At 43.0% G+C, this 7,746-nt stretch overlaps 1 long non-coding RNA gene across 1 annotated transcript; it reads left to right on the top strand.

The window, feature by feature from the left end:
* Positions 1–556: 556 nt before the first annotated feature.
* LOC125525514 lies at positions 557–7,336 on the top strand. The gene is made up of 9 exons (XR_007291333.1): positions 557–3,928; positions 4,188–5,583; positions 5,755–5,850; positions 5,935–5,997; positions 6,102–6,175; positions 6,396–6,415; positions 6,493–6,552; positions 6,639–6,699; positions 6,799–7,336. It is a non-coding gene; the product is annotated as an uncharacterized LOC125525514 (long non-coding RNA).
* The last annotated feature ends 410 nt before the right edge of the window (positions 7,337–7,746 follow it).

Below are 7,746 nucleotides of genomic sequence, written 5' to 3'. Positions count from 1 at the left end.
AGGGCATGTGAGGCGGCGAGGCCTCGACTCCCGTGAGCCGATCCGTGTCCCATGTTCTACTCTTGCTCATCGGCGGCCGCACTTTCATTCCGTGTGGCTCAGCTGGCCGCCCGACATGGGCACGGAAGGGAAGAATAAGGACTCGCGAGGACGTGTGCCACCTTAGATTTGCACTAAGTTTAGGTCCGGTCGCTTCTATTTAATGAAATATGCCAGAAACGTAAAAAAAAGTCGTCTGATTCAGATAAAAATTATTCAATTTGCATGTATTTTATCCGGCTTGTTTAAATACGGTTGAAATGTACGCGGGCATGGTTGGACGACCGACTCCGTGTTCCATTTTCTCGTCAGAAAAAAGGATACATATCCATTTCATGGTCAGCGTTTGAGATGGCCTAATATGGTATGGCATGCCAAGGCCTGCACTAAAAAAACAATTTCTTTTTGAGAATACCAAAAAAAAAAACATTTCCAAGACACGGCGCGTGGATGGGCACCGCAACGGTAAGAAATTGCCCTGCCCGCTCCACTTTCCTTTTATTCCGCCGCCAGGCCACGCGCGCCTCGGCCAAGGACAAGCCTCCGGCTGCCGCTGCCGCCACCGCCTCTGCCCCGGCTATAAAGCCGCGCCCTTTGGCCGGCCCGCTCCGCTCCTCCTCCTCTCTTCCTCCGCGCCGCGCCTCTCGCCTCCTCGCCGCGCCCTGCCCGGTCCGCTCCTCCTCCTCGTCTTCGTCCGGGCGGCGCCTCTCTCCTCCGACCTCCCCGCAGCGCTCCGGCCGGTCCGCTGCTCCTCCGCCCTTCGTCCGCGCCGCGCGTCTGCCCTCCTCGAGCCGGGTTTCATCTTGCTCGCCCTCCTCGGTCGATTTGCCCGTCTAGAATCGCGTGTCCGGATTCGATTTTGCTTGTCCCCGGTCGATTTGCCCGTTTGATTTTGCTCGCCGTCGCCGGTTTAGATAGCTAGAGAACCCCGCCTGATTTGATTTTGCTCGTTCTTGCCGTCGTTCGTTTAGGAGCGCGTCTGATTTGAGTTTGCTCGTGCTCTGTCAGTTCGTCAGCTTTAGAGTCGCTCCCGAGTTGATTTTGCGCGTCCCCGCCGTCGTCAGTTTAGAGTCGCTCGCCTCTGATTTGGTTCTGCTCGTCCTCGCCGTCGTCCGTTTTCGTTTTTGCTCGTCCTCGCCGTTGCCCCGACGCGCCCGCGTGTTCTTGGTCCGTCTCGTCGAGGGTCTCCCGTCTGGTTTGCGATTCAGAAATTTCTGCGTGTGCTTCTGTTATCTGAGAGTCGCTTTGGATCCTGCGTTTGAGCGTGTTCGTGTCAGCGCGAGCGTTACAGGAACGGTCGGGTCTTGGTTTTGAAGTTGGATTACGGGCCGGAGATGGAGAGACGGAGAGCGATTGTCAGTTTGGCGTGGTAGTTCAGATCGGTTCCTAGGCTCCTGCGTTGTTCGTCGGTTGTTGTCTGATCTCAAACGGCCAGCTTGTTCGTGTTAGCCTAGATGCTCCGGTTCCTATGTCGATTCTGATTGTACCAGCTAGCTTGTTTCACTTTCGTCAGGCCAGATGCAGGGGTGATTTTGTTCTGATGGGTGTTAATTTATGTTCTTTCCAATCCAATTGGTTGGTTACTTCCTATCATGCTCTGTTTATGTTCCCATATATGCTGATGTGTGTTCAGGGGTGCCATTTCGAGCAGGCAGGCATAGCAGAAAGTTTTAAAAGAGTGCAAATCATGTGGCTTGCTGCTTGACTAATTGAACACCTGCTGCTACTACTGTAGGACAAGGTTTCCTTCTTTTATTCCTTCTGTTGCTATTTCCATTTTCATATAGGAGTACACTAGATGAATTGCTTCTAGCCCCTTAGACTTCGTTCTGATTGCATAGCATTACTCCAGAATTTTGTCATTGCACACATGCGCATATAATTCTGCTATGAGCATAACTTCCAGAATTTATTTATCTGTGAAAGCACCTTCATCACATGTTTTCTATCAATGCTGCTCATGTCCCTTTTGTTTGTCCTGTTAAATTTTATGCCATCAACTTGGAGCAAATTTTGTACTCACTGGTTCAAATATCAAGAATGCTGACTTCTGTAATTGTCCCTATGTAAGCCATGCACTTGGGAAGCCTGGGCATGACTAGGATTTGGATTGCTTATAGATTTTATGCTATGCTTGTTTATAACCTAGTTGTGACCTAATATAGTGCAAATCTGCTAATTTTTTAATTTAATTCATGTTCAACGCAAGTAGGCTTTGTTTGTAAGTGGTATTTCTTTTGCGTGTGCATGAACATTCATGCTGTCAATTTTTCTTATCATAATCATTTACTGTGGTGTTTGACAATACATTTCTACTGTTCTTTGTTCCCTTTTGAGGTTCACTAACTCAATTATGCATGAGATATGATATCAATTACTGCTGTCCAGTCACTGAAATAATGCTTTTCTTGCTTTGCCTAGACTTTGTGACAAGAATAAGCATGTGTCTCTGTGCCTACAAACTTGTGGGTAGTGCCGTAGTGATGATGATCTAACTAGCTTCCTGTTTTCAGGAATGAAGATCTGAACTACCCTCACCCCTCTACAGAAACCAGTTTACTCATTCAGTTTCTGGAACTTCTTTATAGCTTTCCGAGCTTACTTCGGTCTTGCATGTATTAGCTTTCTGTTTGTACCCTTATCTATGTCTGTCTCTTTGTGTGTTTCTTGTGTGCAAGTGATCCATTGTGTGTGTCTGACTATGTGTCTGACTGTGTGTGTGATGTGCGCCTATCTATGTGTGTTTCTTTGTCTGTTTCATGTGTGCAAGTGCTCCATTATCTGTGTGACTGTGTTTAACTGCTTGGATGTGGTGATTCTGATTGTGTTACTGCTTATATGATCTGTCCAATTGGTTTCTTATTCATGCTTTGCTTGTGTTCCAATGTCGTCTCCCCATATATGGGGATGTGTTCAGGGATGCAAACCATTTAGGCTTCTCTCCTGCTGATAGATGATGATAGGCTGAGCAGAATAGTTTGACTCTTGTAACACTCACTTGCTTGGCTTCCACTCCTTTGTGTGGCCGATTTGGCATCCAATGCATCTCATGCCTATCTTATATATCTCACTCACTCATCACAGCATCCTTTTCCATGTTTTTGTTCCTTTTTTTCTTATCATAATAATCATGTATAATCATGTATGTTTCTTTGTGTGTTTCTTGTGTGCAAGCGATCCATTGTGTGTGTCTGACTGTGTGTGTGTGTGATGTGCCCCTATCTATGTATGTTTCTTTGTCTGTTTCATGTGTGCAAACGCTCCATTGTCTGCATGTGACTGTGTTTGACTGCTTAAATGGGGTGATTCTGATTGTGTTACTGATTATATGGTCTGTCCAATTGGTTTCTTGTTCATGCTTTGCTTGTGTTCCAATGTCGTCTCCCCATATGTGGGGATGTGTTCAAGGATGCAAACCATGTAGGCCGTTTCGAGCAGGCAGGGATCCGGAGACGTGCACTGGTCAGGCTTCTCTCTTGCTGATAGATGATGATAGGCTGAGCAGAAAAAATTGATTCTTGTAACACTCACTTGCTTGGCTTTGCTTGGCTTCCACTCCTTTGCGTGGCCGATTTGGCATCCAATGCATCCCATGCCCCTTTCCCTGTTTATCTCACTCACTCATCACAACACCCTTTTCCCTGTTTTTGTTCCTTAGTTTTCTTATCATAATAATCATGTTTACCGTGGTGTTTGACAATACATTTTTTGTGATATCTGTGTTTCGTTATGTCTTATGTGGATATCATATACTTTTTTTGTATTACTGATGTCCAATCACTGGAATAATGCTTCTGTAAGTATTTCAGGTAGGATATAGACAAATGTCACATTTGCTCTTCCTTGCATTGCTAAGGACACTGATGGGTTGGGTTTGCTTACAGCGCAGGTATATTTATGGTTTTTACATTTTGTGATGCTGCTGTCTGTAGTCCCAAAACGCTTATTTAGCAATGTTTTCCTTGTTCACTTCACAAGATTATGTATTCATGCTGATAGTAGTATGTTACTCTTTCCAGGACCGAAATTTCTATAAAGAATCATTGGAATATGCTTTTTACATTTTGCTATGCTGATGTATGTAGTCCCAAAATGCTTTTTTAGCCATGTTTTCCTTGTTCACTTCACAAGTATGTTACTCTTTTCAGGACAGGTAATTCTATAAAGAATCATTGGAATATTTCTTTGAGAAAGAAGATAGATGTCTATGGCACCAGAAATATTTTGGCAATTCCAAGACTCTTCTGAGGGTCATCTTGATCTGAACAACTCATCATTCTAATTTTAGCTCGCCTCTACGGTCATACAAACTGGCATGCCAAGGACTGCTCAGGGTTCCTATCACTTTCTGTTTTACCAACTAAGGCAATCAAATTTTGATCTTCAGCTTGCAAATTTATCACCTTATGGGAGGGAAAGTTTTGCATGGACATGAGCTCTGATTGTCTACATATATACTTGAATTGCTTTGGATTTGTCGGACTACTTTTCTCCATGATGTTCTCCATGATTCAGTTGATTTGTTAATTTGAGTATTTTCCTGGTGAGTTCCTCAGGTTCATCTTGTGACACAAAATACAATTTTGGTACATGCAGATTCCGAAATTTGGTGATAAAGAAAAGGTACATCCTAATTTGCTCTCTGCGCTCTTACACTTGACTTCATTTATATAACAGTAGCGGCCTCCTAGCATGTAGTTGGGTAATGCAGAGAGAGGTTTGGAATCGAAGAACTAAAATAATGCAGAGTTGAAGGTTCTGAACGGCAAGCTTGAACAAATGGTTTACTTTTGCTCATGTCTTCGATTAGTTTCATCCTATCTATGTCTGTTTCTTGTGTGCAAGCATTCCATTGTGTCTGTGTGACTGTGTGTGTGACCGTGACTGTGTGTGTGACTGACAGTTTGTGTGTGTGACTGACTGTGTGTGTGTATTTCTTTGTCCGTTTCTTGTGTGCAAGCGCTCCATTGTGTGTGTGTATGTGTGTCTCTGTGTGTGTGTGTGTTGTCTGACTGACTGTGTATTGACTGTGACTATGTGTGTGTGTGTGTGTGTTGACTGACATTGACTGTGTGTATGTGTGTGTTGACTATGACTGACAGTTTGTGTGTGTGACTGACTGTGTGTGTGTATTTCTTTGTCCGTTTCTTGTGTGCAAGCGCTCCATTGTGTGTGTGTGTGTGTCTCTGTGTGTGTGTGTTCTTTGATTGACTGTGTATTGACTGTGACTGTGTGTGTGTGTGTGTGTTGACTGACTGTGACTGTGTGTATGTGTGTGTTGACTGTGACTGTGTGTCATTGTGCAAGCACTCCATACCTCTGTAGTTGGTAGTATCATTGCCCTTTGGACACTCTTCAATGCATTGTTGTATATTTTCCTGCCACAAGTATGATGTTTGTGCTCAGAATGATGTATATGTAGAATCCAGCGGTGGATGGAGGTTTTCATGATGGCTAATCTGATTTTTTACGGTTCTGATGGTGTGCTTCTGGTGTTTGAACTGAAGCCGTGGATTGCCCATCAACCTGGTCTGTGTTTGTATGGTAATCCCTCTCGAATTTAACTCCTTCCAATATTTATCTCACGGCTGGTAATACCTTATGAATGCATATCACACATTTTAGCTAGTTATATAGTAATGCCATACTCTTTTGGACGTTCTGTATATTCAAGTGTGGTGAGCTCACATATTCTGTCAGTATCTACCTATGCAGCTGAATTATTTCCAGATAGGACAGAGGTGCAATGTTTACATCCATGGCAGAAGGTTCTTCAACACTGCACTCATCGAAGGTCGTTGGACTCAAGAGGTTTGCCATTGCACTCCTGACTTTGCTTGAGAAAAAAAACATCTTGCACATTTTATAGTTATATTTATGATATTTTTTCTACAGGAGGATGACAAAATAATTGACCTTGTAAACAAGTATGGACTAACAAAATAGTCTCATTGCAAGGTATTCTTTTGATTGTTTTATTTTTATATGGTTTGCTGAAATGCATTTCCCCCCTATGTGCAAGGTAAACACACTGGTAACAATTCTCTATTGATGCATTGCAGGTCAGCTACCAGAACTTCCTGCTGCTGATCCTGGAATGTTTCCGAACATGTTCAATTTATCCGCTCTAGGACAGGTGACTAATGTGCTCCTTTTATGATTCAGTGTAGCTAGTACTCAAATCATGGATAGTCCATTCTGTCATCACAACGCGACCAGATTCACTCTGATTTGCAGTTTATTTGGTGATGGCAGAATGAACCCACCTGTGATCTATTATGCTTCTTTATTATTCAATGTTTTGTTATTACTTTCTAATTCTTTCTTTCCTTTGCATCGATCCACTTGCTATGCAGCCACTGCCATGACACAGTAGGTATGCTTGATTTTTTTTCTTTGTGCTTGAGATTTTTCTTGTTCTGTGATGCATATGTCTGACTGCTCCTTTCTTAGGTTACTCGTTATTCTCGGCGTGTTTACTTTGGTGGACTTCCTCCGATTGCTAATGAACAGGTAATTGCCTTGAGTAACTTGTTATTTCTTGGCATCTCTTTCTCTATTCGCAGTCCGTGCTAACTATTTTGTTCTTCTTTTTTCAGATGGCTGCTCTATTCTTCAATCAAGTTGTGGCTGCTATCGGGGGAAACACATTTGGTCTAGGTGATGCAGTTGTTAATATGAAGCTGATTTTTGAATTCATTCAAAACATCATAGTTGTTAATATGAAGCTGATTTTTGAATTCATTCAAAACATCTTAGGTGGCATAATCATCTGAATCCAAACATATGGAAGGATGCTTGGACTACTGAGGAGGAACATGCACTGATTAATGCCATCAGGTATTTGGGAATAAATGAGCAGAAATAGCAAAAGTTATTCCTGGAAGGTACTGCATGCCAAACAACTTACATTATGGGTCTTGCTTGTAGTATTAGCTTTCTGTTTGTGCCCTTTGTGTGTGTGTGACTCACTGTGTGTGACTGTGACTGTGTATGTGTGACTGACTCTGTGTGACTGCTACTGTGTGTGTGACTGAATCTGTTTGTGACTGTGACTCTCTGTGTGACCGACTGTGTGTGTGTGTGTTTGAATTAGTATTGCATTTGCTTGATGGTCTGTGCTGTATGCTTTGCTTGATGGTGTGTCTTGAATGCTTTGCTTGATGGTGTGTCCTGAATGCTTGTCTCTCTATGTGACCGACTGTGTGTGTGTGTGTGTGTTTGAATTAGTATTGCATTTGCTTGATGGTGTGTGTTGTATGCTTTGCTTGATGGTGTGTCTTGAATGCTTTGCTTGAATGATTGGTGTTGTATGTTTTGTTTGTTGTGGTGTAACACTGCCTTTGCCGGTCCCAAGCCCGGATGTGAAAATGTGGAGGGAGCTGCATTGATATTGCATTTGCTTGATTGTGTGTCCTGTATGCTTTGCTTGAATGATTGGTGTGTTTCTATAATTTGTGTTTTGTATTGTTCTGGTTTAACACTGCCTTTGCCGGTCCCAAGCCCGAATGTGAAAATGTGGAGGGAGCTGCAGTTATCTTCTTTGTATTGTTTGTATTACACACAGTTTGCATTACCTTCTTTGTCGTTACTATCCTGATTGAACATAATGTGATAGCATCTGATGAAGCTTTGAAATGCATCCTTCCTTGCTATGAAAAATCTAGGCATGCCAGGAACTTCGTGATTCCTCTCTCAAGCTGTATG

The sequence above is a fragment of the Triticum urartu genome, chromosome 7 (genome assembly GCF_003073215.2).
Source record: "Triticum urartu cultivar G1812 chromosome 7, Tu2.1, whole genome shotgun sequence".
In the NCBI taxonomy this organism is placed as follows: Eukaryota; Viridiplantae; Streptophyta; class Magnoliopsida; order Poales; family Poaceae; genus Triticum; species Triticum urartu.
This window is presented reverse-complemented; position numbering and strand designations above follow the sequence as displayed.